Raw genomic sequence first — 15,970 nt, forward strand, 5'->3', positions numbered from 1 at the left:
TGCATCTTACAGCTTGCCACATGGAGGGAAAAATTCCTTTCTTCTTCCATAGGCACTAGAGGGTCACCTGCTCAGGCATCCTGCCATTGGTTGCTGGGCTAGCCAGCACATCCCAGTCCACTTCCATAAAATGTGGAATTGACGTATAAGTATCTGGTCTCTGTTCAGACTATGTCACCTGACTGGGGAGGTGATCACACCTCCCATTTGTGATTCTCAGCATTAAAACATTTCTAGTTCAGATATGAAGCCAATATCCGTAACTTTACTTACAAACATGGCACAGATATACAAATAGCATAAACAGATCCAGTGCATTACCAGCTTTCATTAGACACCTCACTTGGCCCACCTGGTATAAGATTTGGTGCAAACCTAGGAGAGTGATCACATAAATGGCTTTATACTTATTGTAACAAATCCAACAACATCACACCACCCCAGAAAGCAAATCTAATCTAGCTGCAAGTGTATCCACAGGGGCAGCTCAGAGCATCTCAAGGCAGAGCTTCTCCCCAGCTTGCTAAGGACTCCTACCACTCCAGCAGATGCTTTAGGCAGGTGTATTGTCCAAATTTACAAACCAACAACCCACTGCTCCGCTCACACACCACAGTTTAGGCTCTTGCAGCCTCCCCTCCCAGGGGACTCTGGCAGTTCAGCTGTGCCTCCATTTTCCTTCTAAGTTTACCTAACTACTTACAGCCAAAGCTCTCCTTCTTGGACCCTTTATAGCAGCAGGTGCACTCTTTGAAGCCAAATTTAGGTCGGGTGACCAGCCATAGGGTATATTGGCCTCACATGTTCTTAAACTGCCCAGTAACACAGAACATTGGCAAACTTCCTTCAGGATGACAAAGGGATGGGACAACTAGTGAGCGCAGTTAATGGGGTGCATGGGTGATAGAGGTTGAGGGCTCCCTTGGAGGCTTGGGCTCCAGACACCTGCAGGAATGGGTATAACATAAACCCTTGCATGGAGACACCACAGAAGCCAATACGTGTATAGTGCACATAGACTAACCATTCAAGGGTCTCCTACCACTGTCGAAACCAGAACAAGGCAGCTTTTCCTACGTACCCTGAAGATCTACCTCAGATGTCAAAATGCATGACAGCAGTCCCGTATTTCACTCCTGAACAAAACCAAGACTGGGGTATAAAGAGTGCAGATTTGTTGTCAATCCCACCACTATGCGATGTTTGAAAGTTTAGACAGAAATAGAAAGAAGTCCAAAAATCAGGAGGTCACCCCCTCCAGGACAGGTGGTTTATTAGTCACAAATAAAAATGTAAAAGGATTCCCAAAAATATAACTCTTGGAATAAAAAAAATATTTCTCAGTTAGCCAGCTATTAAATACTGGAAATGTTAATTGCATGCCTATGGCTCCTCCTAAGAATACAGCAGACGCAATTCTAATCACCAGCCAGCGGTTTACATTCAAGCAGCTCCCTCCTCTCATAATGCAAACATCGTTCCCTAATTGCCACATCAGAACTAAGGCCTGTTATGAAATTTTAGCACACCACTAACTTGCTAGCCAGCCATTAGTTTTGAGACTCACCTGCCTTCAGGATGGACTTTCAGCTTCAGCTATGGACTTGATTGGATTTTATTTTAAATGTAAGCCAGTCTCAAAATGTTATTCAACCCCAGTTCTTTGAGTGTGAATTTTCACAAATATATTTTAATGCTGCTTTGAGTAAGGAAAATATTAGATATTCTTCCAATTGCTTGTGAAAATTAAAATAGGGAATAATGGACATACACAAAGAATCGCATTCACCCTGGGACGCTCTCACTCAGGAACTCACTCAGATTGAAGTGACATTAGAGGAGGTTTTGGAATTAATTGATAAGCTGAATAGTAACAAGTCTCCAGGACCAGACGGCATTCACCCAAGGGTTCTGAAAGAACTCAAATGTGAAATTGCGGAGTTATTAACAGTGGTTTGTAACCTATCCTTTAAATCCACTTTGGTACCAAATGACTGGAAGACGGCCAATATAACACCAATATTTAAAAAAGGCTCTAGAGGAGATCCTGGCAATTATAGACCGATAAGTTTAACATCAGTACCAGGCAAATTAGTAGAAACACTAGTAAAGAGTAAAATTGCAAGGCACATAGAAGAGCACGAATTGTTGGGCAAAAGTCAGCATGGTTTCTGCAGAGGGAAGTCGTGTCTGTCTAATCTATTAGAATTCTTTGAAGGGGTTAATAAACATGCGGACAAGGGGCACCCAGTGGACATAATATACCTAGATTTCCAGAAAGCCTTTGACACGGTCCCACACCAAAGGCTTTTATGTAAATTAGGTGGTCATGGGATAGGAGGAAAGGTCCTTTCATGGATCGGGAATTGGTTAAAAGACAGAAAACAAAGGGTTGGAATAAATGGTAAATTTTCACAATGGAGGGGGGTAACTAGTGGTGTTCCCCAGGGGTCAGTCCTGGGACCGATCCTGTTCAACTTGTTCATCAATGATCTAGAAAATGAGGTAAGCAGTGAGGTGGCAAAGTTTGCAGATGACACCAAGTTGTTCAGGACAGTCAAAACCAAAAGGGATTGTGAAGAACTACAAAAAGATCTCAGCAAACTGAGTGATTGGGCAGCAAAATGGCAAATGAAATTTAATGTGGGTAAGTGTAAGGTAATGCATGTTGGAAAAAATAACCCAAATTACACGTACTACATGATGGGGTCAAATTTAGCTACGACAGATCAGGAAAGGGATCTTGGAGTTATAGTGGATAGTTCTCTGAAGACATCCACGCAGTGTGCAGCGGCAGTTAGTAAGGCAAATAGGATGTTAGGAATTATTAAAAAAGGGATCGATAATAAGACAAAAGATATCATACTTCCCCTATATAAAACTATGGTACGCCCACATCTCGAGTACTGCGTGCAGATGTGGTCTCCTCACCTCAAAAAAGATATATTGGCATTAGAAAAAGTTCAGAAAAGGGCGACTAAGATGATTAGGGGCTTGGAAAGGGTCCCATATGGGGAGAGGCTAGAGAGACTGGGACTTTTCAGTTTGGAAAAAAGGCGATTGAGGGGCGATATGATAGAGGTATATAAAATCATGAATGGTGTGGAGAAAGTGAATATAGAAAAATTATTTACCTTTTCCCATAATACAAGAACTAGGGGACACCAAATGAAATTGATGGGTAGTAGGTTCAAAACTAATAAAAGGAAATTTTTCTTCACACAGCGCACAGTCAACCTGTGGAACTCCTTGCCTGAGGAGGCTGTGAAGGCCAGGACTCTATTAGGATTTAAAAAAGAGCTTGATAAATTTTTGCAGGTTAGGTCCATAAATGGATATTAGCCAGGGATAAAGTATGGTGCCCTAGCCTTCATAACAAGGGCAGGAGATGGATGGCAGGAGATAAATCACTTGATCATTGTCTTCTGTTCTCCTTCTCTGGGGCACCTGGCATTGGCCACCGTCGGCAGATGGGATGCTGGGCTTGATGGACCTTTGGTCTGACCCAGTATGGACGTTCTTATGTTCTTATGTTCTCTAAGCCTTTGCAAAGCAAATGTAAATTGGAGGTTTATTCTTTTACAGCTAAGATTTAAAACATTATAAACAATGATAAGGCTGATAAATGTAAGCACTTAACCACGACAGAAGTTATAGTTACCTAGCACAGCAAAAATTATTGCACATAGTTTAATTTGCACTGAGTGTGCATTGCTCACACTATAAAGTTTTCACACGCTATGAAGTGTTATCAAGGGAATCCTATAGCCACACAATTTTCTTTAATGTTGCATAGAACTGTAGTATTTTTAATATTTGTTTTCCTCAGAAAAGTTAAAAAATTAGGAGCTTGATTAATAACAGATACTTGTACAGTAGCAACAGAACGCGCTGAGAGAGAATATGCCATCACAGTAAACCTTCGATTTAACGGACTAATGGGGAGAAGGGGTGTCCATTACTGCCGAAAATCTGTTAAATCTGAATGGTTATACGCTATGAAGATGCGCTGAACTTCCCAGCCCATCACTCAGTGCCCTCTGCCCTCCCCTTTCCCTTCCCCCTGCTGCCCCTTTCTTTGCCTTACACCTCTATCTGCCTCTCCCAATTACCAGGAGAGGAGCTGCATGCCAGCCCAGCTCCTTCCACCTCCCGCTGCTCTCGGCACACTCAGCACTGCGGCTCCTCCAGCCCCCAGCAGAGCGCAGCTGCTACCCCGTAGCCTGCCAGCAGGCAGCAGCCTCCAACACCTGAGCTGTGTCTACATGTGCACGCTACTTCGAAGTAGCGGCACTAACTTCGAAATAGCGCCCGTTGCGGCTACACGCGTCGGGCGCTATTTCGAAGTTAACTTCGACGTTAGGCGGCGAGACGTCGAAGTCGCTAACCTCATGAGGGGATCGGCATAGCGCCCTACTTCGACGTTCAAGGTCGAAGTAGGGACCGTGTAGACGATCCGCGTCCCGCAACATCGAAATTGCTGGGTCCTCCATGGCGGCCATCAGCTGGGGGGTTGAGAGATGCTCTCTCTCCAGCCCCTGCGGGGCTCTATGGTCACTGTGGGCAGCAGCCCTTAGCCCAGGGCTTCTGGCTGCTTCTGCGGCAGCTGGGGATCCATGCTGCAGGCACAGGGTCTGCAACCAGTTGTCAGCTCTGTGGATCTTGTGTTGTTTAGTGCAACTGTGTCTGGGAGGAGCCCTTTAAGGGAGCAGCTTGCTGTTGAGTCCTCCCTGTGACCCTGTCTGCAGCTGTTCCTGGCACCCTTATTTCGATGTGTGCTACTTTGGCGTGTAGACGTACCCTCGCAGCGCCTATTTCGATGTGGTGCCGCGCAACATCGAAGTTGAACATCGACGTTGCCAGCCCTGGAGGACGTGTAGACGTTATTCATCGAAATAGCCTATTTCGATGTTGCTACATCGAAATAAGCTATTTCGATGTTGGCTTCACATGTAGACGTAGCCCTGGGCTGCTGCTCAGTGCCATTGCATGCGGTGGTGGCTGGGTGCCGACACACTACACGCACACAGGGCTGTGGGAAGGAGAGCCCCTAGCCCCAGCTCCCCCTTCCCCAGTGGTTCCAGAAGTTCTGGTGAGTCACCGGCATTTATTTTGGGGAGTGAGGGGGCTGGCAGGCATCATCATCATCAATAACCGCGGGCTCAGCACCCGTTGGTGTCTGATGCCTCCCTCACTGTTTCCTTCCATCTTTCCCTGTCCAGGGCAGAGTGGCTTAGTTTCTCTAGACTAGCTCTGCACCAATCTACTATATCATCTACCCATTCTCTGTGGGGTCTGCCTCTCCTATTCGAGCTGTCCATTATGCCAAATACTAGGGTCTTGATTTTTCGTTCATCGTTCATTCTGCATACATGTCCAAATAATTGTAGCTTCCGTTTTATAACAGGTTCTCTTTTGGCTGTATCTTCCTATATAATTCTTCATTGGTGACCTTCTGCATCCATCCAATTCTCAGAACACCAATATTCTTCTTCTCGAGTTTTTCGTTATCACCCATGTCTCACATCCGTACAACATGCTGCTGAATGCACGTTTTCAAGACTGCCAGCTTCATTCTTAAGCTAATTGCTTTGCTTTTCCAGATCTTATCCATCACCTTCAAACTCGCTCTTGCTTTCACTATTCTAGTCGCAATTTCCTTCTTACAGTCTAGATCATACATTATGTTGCTCCCCAGATATGTGAACTTCTCTACATTTTCTAGTTCAATACCATCCACACTGATCTTCCTTCCTATTTCCTTATCTCCAAATACCATTGTTTTTGTTTTATCAATGTTCATAATCAGTCCGTACCGCTTCCCTTCTTCATTTAACACCCGCACCGTTTTCACTACCTTCTCCTCATCTTCCTCAATGATAACTATATCATCCACAAACCTCAAGTTGTTAATTCTTTTCCCAGGCACAGATATCCCTTCTACCTCTTCCTTGATCTTGTCCATCACTCTTTCCAGATGTGCGATGAAGATACTTGGCAATATTGGATCTCCTTGTCTCGTACCTCTACTTGTTTTAAACCAACTTCCCAACTCCCCACATGTTCTCACCGCTGCTTCCACATTATCATTCATATCTTTCCATAATCGTATTTGTCTGCTATCCACTCCATACGACTCCAACACTGGCCAAGTCACTTTCTAATCTATACTGTCAAATACCATTTGAAAATTGACGAAGCAAGTGTATACGTTTTTGTTCTTTCGTTGAGCTTTCTCCGCTATCAGTCTTGGTGCTAATATCCTTTATTTACAAAGTTCATTAAATTGGGGTCCATTAAATTGAGGGTTTACTGTATTTTTCAAGAACTACAACCACTTCTCCACTAGCACAGAGGGACTTGTAAAAGCTTGAATTGAAGAAAAGACCATCATACGGGAGTTCAGCAGAGATGACACAATGTTAGGGTGTTTTGTTCAGCCAATAGCTCTGATGTTTGTTCACTCACAGACAACCAAAACAGATTAGGAATTTGTCTTTGGTTATATTTTAATTATAGATGTAAACTCGTCCTTTGCTGCTGGGGAAATTCTGAACCATTGTGCACATGCATAATTCATGTCCCCATGGATTTCTTTGATTTCCTGTACAAAAATGACTTTCTGAGAGCAAAACAAAGGGACACTGCAAAGCTCCAGCAGCCGAGGTGCATTGTTTCAGGCACACAGAGGAGATGGTGAAGAGGTAAATCACCCAGGGTGGGGGTGGGGGAGGTTAGAGGTGCGCTAAGAACGATCCGGGCCAGTGGCTCCTACCCTGAGTTGGGCTCAGTTGCTAGGATTTCCTCATCAACAATTTAGATAATGCCAGAGAGAGTATGTTTATGAGCTAGGAGGGGTTGCAAGTGCTTTGGAGTCTAGGACTAAAATTCAGAATTATCTAGACAAATTGAAGAAATGGCCTGAGGTAAATAGGATGACATTCAATAAGGAGCAATGCAAAGTATCCCACTTAGGAAGGAGCTCATCTGTTGCATACATAAAAAATGGGAAATGATGGTCTGAGAAGGAGCACTATAGAAAAGGATGTGGTAGTTATAGTGAACCATAAGCTAAATATGGGTCAACTGGGTTTTGCCCAAGATGTTGTTCTTGCAGTTGCCAGACGATGAAGATCATGTCCCCTGTTCCTCGGAATGGTCGGAAGCCACACTGAGATTCTCAGAGAATTTCTTCTGAGAGTGGGAGGAGTCAGTTTGCAAGAATTCGAGCTAAGAGTTTCCCTGTCATTGCCAGAAGGGGGATATCACAGTAGTTTCCACAGTCCGACTCTAAACTCTCTCAGCATCTTCTTCCTAACACAGAGCTCGAGAATCAGGAGGTGGAATTGTTTGTGGAGCTCTGACCCGCCTTCTTTGAAGACTTTGGCAGGGACTCCATCTAGTCCAGTTGCCTTGTTTGTACTTCATCGCTTTGATGGCAGCTTGGACCTCAGCGATTTGGTCAAGGGATTGCTGCTAAGGGATTTGGTCAAAGGATTGTAGGACCATGGTGGAGGGATGGCTCAAGAGTTCATTATAGTGCTCCCTCCAGTGAGAAGCAATGTCTTCACAGTCTTTCAAGAGCTGGGTATCATCCTTCGATCTCAGGGGATTGAGTCCATGGTTTCTTGGTTCACAAACAGTTTCAGTGGCATTGAAGAAATCTCTTGTATCACTGATGTCTGCAGGCCCTTTTAAATTGCTGGGCCCAGGGGTAGCTACCTCCTTTGCCTACCCTCTCCCTTTCCTCCTTCGAAGTGAAGTAACTACAAGAAGTTAAGAAACAAGGCAAAGTGAAGCACTCAGGAGCAGTCAGAGAACAGGCTGCCAGAGAAGGCAGCAAAAACACCAGGGATACAACCATAGGGCACTGCTATGGAGTGTAACGCAGGGAAGAAGCCAAAAGAAAGGGTTTTGCAGGCAGATTGCTGGCTGGAAAGAAGCTTTCAGTTGTGAGGAATGAAATGGCCTCCTGATGTTTGGCTATTTCTGTATTCACAGAAATGGGATTTTGTTACATTTTTGTAAACAAACAGGACTGGAACAAAGAAAACTTTATGCCATCAATTTCTCATCCTAATGGAGACAATATGCCCAAATCCAAAATTGGGTAACTTTTGAAGCTAAAAAGGGAAATCTTCATTTCAACTTTTTGATTACATGCAAAAAGCACTCATCATGAACCAGAGATAAAGGATGATAAGAAGGGGGGAAAACAATTGCATTAATTATTTTAATTGAATATTAATGTGCTGTGTGTGATCTGTGCAATTTATTTCTAATCTATAAGTTAAGGGAAGGTGGAAAAGAAAGCTCTCTTTGGGTTGATCAGAATATAAGCACATATAAAACTAGTTTTGCAACAAGTACCTGCTCCTGCCTGAAGACAGAATAATTCTACTTCTCTACTTACTGAGGTTTTTAAGTTATTGTTTTCAAAGACTAAGACCAAGGCAATTAATCTTAGGATAATACTATTTTATTTAAATAACTGCGAAGCCAATATCACTAATATATTTAAAATATGAATTACATGGGGAGTTTAATATGCATGTTCTCCTCTAGCACAAACAGGCCATTTTTTCTGCTGGAATGCCATACAATGGTTTTCCAGCACCTTTTTTCCTGGGTGGAGCAGGGCACTGCACTTGGAGCCACTCTAGGTGATTTGCACATGACTGTGCCATGCTAGAAGCCACTCTGGGTGGTTTGCGCAAGGTCATGCCATGCCGGGAGCTGCTGTGGGCAGGAAAGCCAAAAAGCCACCAGATGCTCCTGTGTGAGAATAGGGGGAACAGTTTGGGGTTGCAAGGGAAGTTAAGCCTGGGGGTGGGGGGGTGGTTTGAGGCTGCAAGGGGATTAAGCCTGGCGGCAGGAAGATGGGTGGTTTGGGGCTGCGAGGGCTTAAGTTGCCTGAGGATGGGAAGGAGGTGGTTTGGGGCTGTGAGGGGTTAAACTGCCTGGGCATGGTTTGGGGCTGTGAGGGGTTAAGCCGCCTGGGGGTGGTTTGGGGCTGTGAGGGGATAAGCCACCTGGGGGTGGTTTGGGGTTGTGAGGGGTTAAGCCACCTGGGAGGCAAGGGCAGTTGAGTTGCAGCACCTTTTTTCTAGGAAAAAAGAACTGAGTACAATTGTTTCTAAAAAGCAGGTCCTGCAGTTGTGTGAACTGTAATTCCATTATTCCACACAACAGACAGAAGAGGGCACTCTTACAGAGGGCTAGGCACCTACTTTTGCTGAGAGACAAAGCACACCAGTGTTGCAATCCTTTCCTCTAAAAGGTAACAGGCAGGCAGCCATATTAGTCTGTATTCTAACAAAACAAACCAGCAGTCACGTCGCACTTTAAAGATTAACAAAAGGATTTATTAGGAGATGAGCTTTTGTGGGACAGACCTGCTCCATCAGATCAATAGCATTTCCAGTCCAGACTGACAGTTGTATAGTACAGAGGTCCAAAAAAAAAAAAAAAGGCTCCCAAAGGTGTGAGGGTGGGACACTTACCTTCACACACAAAAGTGTTGGTACTAATTACCATGTCTGAATGCTCCTCTGCACTTAAAACAATGCAGCAATGCAGCTGTAGTGCTTCAGTGCAGATGCCACCGAAGCCAAGAGTGGGCAAAATACAGTCCACAGGCCACATCCAGTCTGCCAAATCACCCAATTCACCCCAACGCCATCCCATGGGCCCAGCTCCCTGCCGGCCATGCCCTCGCACACTGCTCAAAGCGGCCAGCTGCGGGGGCTCTGTGCATGTCTCTGTGCCATGTGCCCCGAGGGGTGTTATGCACTGCACCTGCCCCATCTTGTAGCTCCCACTGCCTAGACACTAGCCACTACCATGGTTACCACTAGAACTGGTTGGCCACCATGGGTGTAAGCCACATAAACATGTACTTACACGTCTGTCTGTTCAGTTTGGAAGGCAGATTTTACAATGAGCTCATGCTGGTCAGACCTGACTAAGTTATTTACTATATTCAAATTTATTTCACCAAGTGCTTATGCCATGCCTCTCGGTGCACGTACAGTAAGTAAGTATACTATAAGGACAAGTTACTCAGCCAAAAATAACTGCTTCACCCAGTCATTCATTCTTTCCAACCACACACAACCCAGCCCCCGGCCATAGCCAGCTAGAATAAAAGCCGCTTTGAATGCATCTTACAGATCAATAACTTCAGGTTCTTCCAGACCAAGAGTGGGGATGGGAAGGTGATTGCAGAGAGGTGCTGCCGCTAGGTAGCAGCGATTGTTTCTTGCTGGGGAGAGCGTTTTGCTTTGTTGTTTGTTTGGAGGGTTTGTTGTTGATCTGGTTTCTGAGGACTGGGCAAACTGAATCTCAACAGGGATCAACAGGTTTGGTCTCCTGAAAGAGGCGCTCAGCACTTCCATTAGTGGTGAATCTTTATGGGCTTCAACAGCCAGAACCATATCACTGGGTAGCGACTTTAACATTTCTCAGGACTTTTTGTGCATCACTGAGCGTGATGGTCGCGAGCTCAGTCACAGTTGGTAACATAAGTTATCTTTTGTCTGTCTGGTTCAAGATTTTCTGCCTCAGTGAGTTCAGCTTGTATTTGGTGTGGTCAGCGCTTGGTTCAGATATTAGTTTATTCAGCTTTGGTCGATTAGCCTCTACACTATTCAATATAGCTCTGCAGCTGAGACTTTGCAGCTGTGGAGGACGAAGGTGTCATTTTCATTTCCTTGTGGTGCAGTCTTATGAGTGAAGCTGGCAGACAGATTCAAATGAAGTTTCACCACATCTACCCACACACACCTTCTGATGCTGATAGCCCATCAGTGAACCATGATGGTTTGCTTCAGGGACACCAGAAGGGGTGGAAGGATAGAGGACAAGAGAAGCAAGTGGTAGGCAGGGTCGTGGGGGGGAGGGGGGCTCCATACAGTCCATGTCTCAAAGATAAGGACAGTGTGATGCCAGGGTCAGAGTTTAGGCAGCAGAGGCCCGCCTGCCCACCCTTATGGGTGTTTTGCTATTTCCTGATCCACTTTGACAATATACAGGGAGGGGGCAACTTTGGGCAAAGGCATTAACAGCTCTGATCACCAGCAGCTTATAAGGCTCCTCCAGCTCAACAGTGCAAAGCTTGAAGCTGCTTGTTTTCTATGGAGTACGGAAAGCTCAGTGAAGTCATTAGATTCGCTGGTAGAAGAAAGGACCAGACCTTCATCTAAATGAGATAACAATCAGATGAGGAGAGCTTGCTGATCCCAACCTTCATGTAAGGAGGTGCTACTGTGGGTTGCAAATAAGAATACCAAATTCAGGAGAAACTGCTGAGAAAAAAGGACAGACCCTAGAACTGGTGGTTCTTCCTCCATAAGATACATTAATTCTTATGCAGGAAGTCATGTGAACGAGGGCAAGAGAAGGTTGTTGTACTACTCTTCCTGCTGACAGGAAGACTGCAGGGGTATTTATACCCCACACAGCCTAAAGAAGCCCTCTTTTTCCAGGCTTGGGCTGGCACCAGCTGCCCACCCATCCATGAACTTAGCTACAGGGCCGGGTTCCCTTTTGAATCCCTGGGGGAATTCTGCTACTTGTCCATTTCTTTGAGGGGAGCTGGGAAAGAATTTTCCCCTCACTACTAGATTGGCCAAGACAGCATGGGATTTTCACCTTCCTATAGGAAGTCTTGGATCTGGTGCAGTGGAGTATGGGGGTTAGCTTATATAACGTTGCAAATCAGTAGGTAGCACTTGTAGTAGAGATCCAGAGCAGGTACTGGGTATGGAAGGGATACAGGTATAGTAAAATGGATGGGAAAAGGACAGCATCCCTTATGGGAGTAGAGAAAGCAGGTATGGGGCACCTTCATCTCACAACAGGAAGACAACCACATCCTTCTCCTCACCCCGTCTGAAAGAGCTCAGGAGTGGGGCTGGGGGACTCCCACATCCGGAAAAGCAGGACCATTGCCCCTCTCCTTTATTCACCTCATGAAAAAGAAAGCTATAAGGTCCCAACAGATTGTGTGGAGACGATTAAGGAATGGATGATGTACAACATGTTGCTATGTACACCAAATTACTGTAAGTAAATAAAGTTGCAGCCTAATTAAACCACATCCACTGCCTCCAGTCTTTCTTCCCATGTGGACAGACAATATGTTGGTATGGCTGCAATGTCCATTTATTGGCTGAAAATCAGTGCTTTTAGTGTATCTGGTCACATTTGCCTTGACCTGAAGAGATCCTGTGTATGCTGCTATGTCAGCAAAGTGTCCGTACAAGTGTCTGACCATGAAAGATCCTCAGGAGAGGGGGCCAACCAGGCAATTGCTAACAAAAGCTTAAAGCTGCTGGGGGGAACTTGTAGGGAACCCCCTTGGCACATCTTTCAGAGCTTGGTGCAAGACCCACCTGTTTACTCAAGCAAAAACTTGGTGGCATATTGGTAAATGTTTATTTCTGTTTATAACAGTGTTGAGGAAGAGGTTTTCGTTTCCATTGATACTGAGCTAATAAATTTATTATTGTAAGAGTTATTTATTTATTGTATTTATAAACGTATGTACACAGGCCATGAGAAAATGCAGTGGAGACATTTTAAAATATCTTAGAATAATTCAGCCGTAGGTGCTGGAACTATAGGTAGTGGAGTGCAACAGGAAATGTTTTCCATCATACACTGGGTTTACAGTTTGATTCAAACCCATCTCAGCATCCCCATGAGGCAAACTATTCCAGCACCTCTGAATTCAGCGACACTTTTGTTGAGAATAAAATGAAAAATAACCTTGGTTCAGCCCATGATGAACAATGGAAGATTCCTTAGATTCAAAGAAGGAAAATAAACTTGGTAATTTCTGTGAAATAGATTTTCTTAAAAGAGAGCTGTTAATGTGTCTTCTGTATCCTAGTATGAGTTCATGTATTTAGAAAAGTGTTAACATCTCATCTACTTATTCAGCTGTAACCAAAAGGAAACTCAGAATATGTCTATATCAAATACCTGGAATTTTATGATTTCTAAGATAAGTTTCCAATAGATGAGAAAAGTGTCTTGGGTAAACAAGAATATGACAAAGGAGGTGTGTTGAACTAAATTAATGACATTTGAAAAACAACCTTTTTAACTCATGTCTAGAGATACCTGAATCATCAGTCGCATTTCTTGGCCATGTCAGAGAACAATTTTGTTTGGCCCTATTCAGCTTTCTTCCTGAAATCCCTAAAGGATTCGTATTCAAGAACAAGTGGAGAAGCTTAGTTAAACTCACTGGCATTTCAAATCACATTTTTTTCCAGTGTGAAGTCCATTGCTGGCAAGACTCATGCCAGAATGCACCATCTAAAAGGATGAATCAAACTAATATTTTTCCTTAATGCATTTTTCTTCTTTCCTCAGTTTGGTGCAATTGAACTAATTTCATTTTAAAAGCATAAACACTGAGGGCAGCAAGACTAACCTATTCAAGCCATCTCTTTCAAGAGGGGACAATACCAAATGATCTTACTGGCACAATAACAAATGCCAGTGCCTGGTAATAAATTCACATTCAAAGTAATATTCTGCAGCAGTAAAGACTGAAACAATTTAACCCTGCGCTAGTCCATTAACATCTAGTAACTCAGTGGGCAGTATAGGAATTTAGTCCTGAAGAACTGGAAAGTTTGTACAAGTACCATGACCAAGTAAACAGAAGCAGCTATTGTTGTTATAACAATATAAAACAATCCAGTGAGAAAACAAAAGCACTGAAACCTAATTCTGAATTAGGAATTAAAGGAGAATAGTGGCCCAATGGATTTGGAAGTAATATAGCATCTGGTTCCAAGACCATCAGAGGCTGGATATCAGAGATGCTGAAGGAGGGGGCAGTCTTCATTGCCCTTGAGCTCCCAATACAGTTGGTCATCAAGATGAGGCCAGGCAGTCTTGTACGAGAGAGTGTGTTGACAGTAAATTTGAAATATGTAGGAGATGCAGGATTTTTCTACTAACTACAAAAAATCCCCACCTCTCCACCGTTTTATTTCAAAAACAGAAATCTGACATATTCTGAAACTAATTATTTTATGCGCAAAAGCATCATCCTATTTGGTTACTTTTAAAAGGCCACGATTTTGCTGCAGGTTTTTTCCAATTTACAGTATATTTTTGCCATTCATGTTTTTTTTAAATTAAGCACTAAATTGCTTTTATATACTTTTTAGTCACATTTTTAAACATTCGTCTAAGAGCTGAGTTTTGCAAAGTTGGCTTAGATTTTTGGCATCTGTCTGAGTTCTCCAATTCCTTCCAAATTCCTGCATTGTTATGACTTAAACCATCTGCCTGTGTTTGGTGCAATTTGGACTGAATCTCAGCATTTTCATTTATATTTCCAGCAGTCTGCATAGTTTGCATCTTTCCACATAATGAATTTTATTTGGAAATGAAAAGGGTTATCAACTCTCTTGTAAATTTTTTACCTTAATTGCTTGGCACACAAATTTACAGGAAACATGGGAGAAGAGCGCAGTGAAGGAAATAAAAAAAATTCTATTATGCTTTTATTCACTTGGTTAGTTTGTCTCTATAAACATTATCTATAATATATCGGTTTCAACCGCATAATTTAAGCTTCGGGGGAACAGGTTAGCACATTCCCATAATTGATGACAAAAATACATTTTCACAATTCTAGCACAAACATAAGACCAGATCCTGCGTACTTTACTCAAGCAGAATTCCCACCATTATTTTTGCTCAAATCAGAATTGCAGAGTTACATCTGAGTCAGAGAGTAATAATTCAGTGGCAAAAAACAACTTGAAAACAGATGTAAGGCTGTTTTGTGGAGTGGTGTCTCCTTGCAGAATTTTTAGCTGAGTAATACTCAAAACGTCTGAAAACCAAGATATGCAAATTAAACTCTGCCTCTTTCAGCAATATCCCAATACGCCCTGTTAACAAACATACCTTTACTCTGACAACAGCGTTGCTGAATGAACAAGCTCTCCACCTCTTTCTACAATGCATGCACTCTGGCCCACAAGAGTCCAACTATCACTGTTAAAGGACAAAAAGAAGAAAAAAAAATCAGCAATGGGCCACTGACCCAAATGAACCATCAATAACCCTCACCTTCCTTCCTCCCCACCCTCCACCCAGCCACTCACACATCAGCGGCAACTCACTCGTCTTTCTTTGGCACATCTCCCTCCAACCTAGCCCTCAGTACCACATGCAGTGCCAGTGTCTGGTGTGAAAGACAACCAGGGGTACAGTAGAACAGTGATGGGGTTCAGGGGGTGAGGTGCAAAGTGGGGGGTGCCCTGGGTTGGGCACACTGGCAGAGATGCGGGATATAGGCAAGCTGGGTTGCCTGATGGTCGGGGGTGCACTGGTCGAGTTGGTAGCATAGGAGAGTTGGGATGCAGGACTGTGTTCCCTGTAAACTGAATGCCTGAGTGGACACCCAGAAGAGATTCAGGTACCACCCAGCCGATTAGCAAAGTGTCCACAGCCAGCAGCCTGTGTTTCTACAGATGGTGTACATCAGCACATGCCTCTGTGCACATAAAAATTTATTCCACCTACGGACATTAAAAACTGGAGGTAACATTGGGTACAGCGTGATTGAGATGCACCGGCAAAGCTGGGAGCACTGGCAGAGTTGGCAGTGCAGGGTGTTGGTATGCACTGAGGCCCCAATTTCTCTTGCCTCCCCATACACCCCCATTTATCCCGCTCCCCACTACGCCCTCCTCTAGCTGCAGCCCCAAACCCCTATACTCGTATTCCTAACATCCCTCCCGGGAAGCATTCTATGCCTATTTTCCCCACAAAAAAAGACTGGTAACGTTCCCCCCATAACAAAACTGCCACCCACAAGTCACAAATTGTAGCAACTTCCAGCCACTCAGTCCAAAACTCTTCTTGTCTTAGGTGGGGGCTTGCCATTAACTTACCCCTAATTAGATCAATTAAAGGGTGAGTTCGCCACCCC

General features: G+C 44.0%; 1 long non-coding RNA gene across 1 annotated transcript in view; it reads right to left on the reverse strand.

Annotated features, from left to right (window-relative positions):
* Nucleotides 1-15,024, reverse strand: part of LOC142011294 (uncharacterized) — a 34,093-nt gene extending 19,069 nt beyond the window's left edge. Inside the window, exon 1 of the long non-coding RNA XR_012645034.1 lies at nt 14,941-15,024. This is a non-coding gene — a long non-coding RNA (uncharacterized LOC142011294). The remainder of the gene's footprint in view (nt 1-14,940) is intronic.
* Nucleotides 15,025-15,970: the final 946 nt, after the last annotated feature.

This window comes from Carettochelys insculpta, chromosome 3 (genome assembly GCF_033958435.1).
Source record: "Carettochelys insculpta isolate YL-2023 chromosome 3, ASM3395843v1, whole genome shotgun sequence".
Lineage (NCBI taxonomy): Eukaryota > Metazoa > Chordata > Testudines > Carettochelyidae > Carettochelys > Carettochelys insculpta.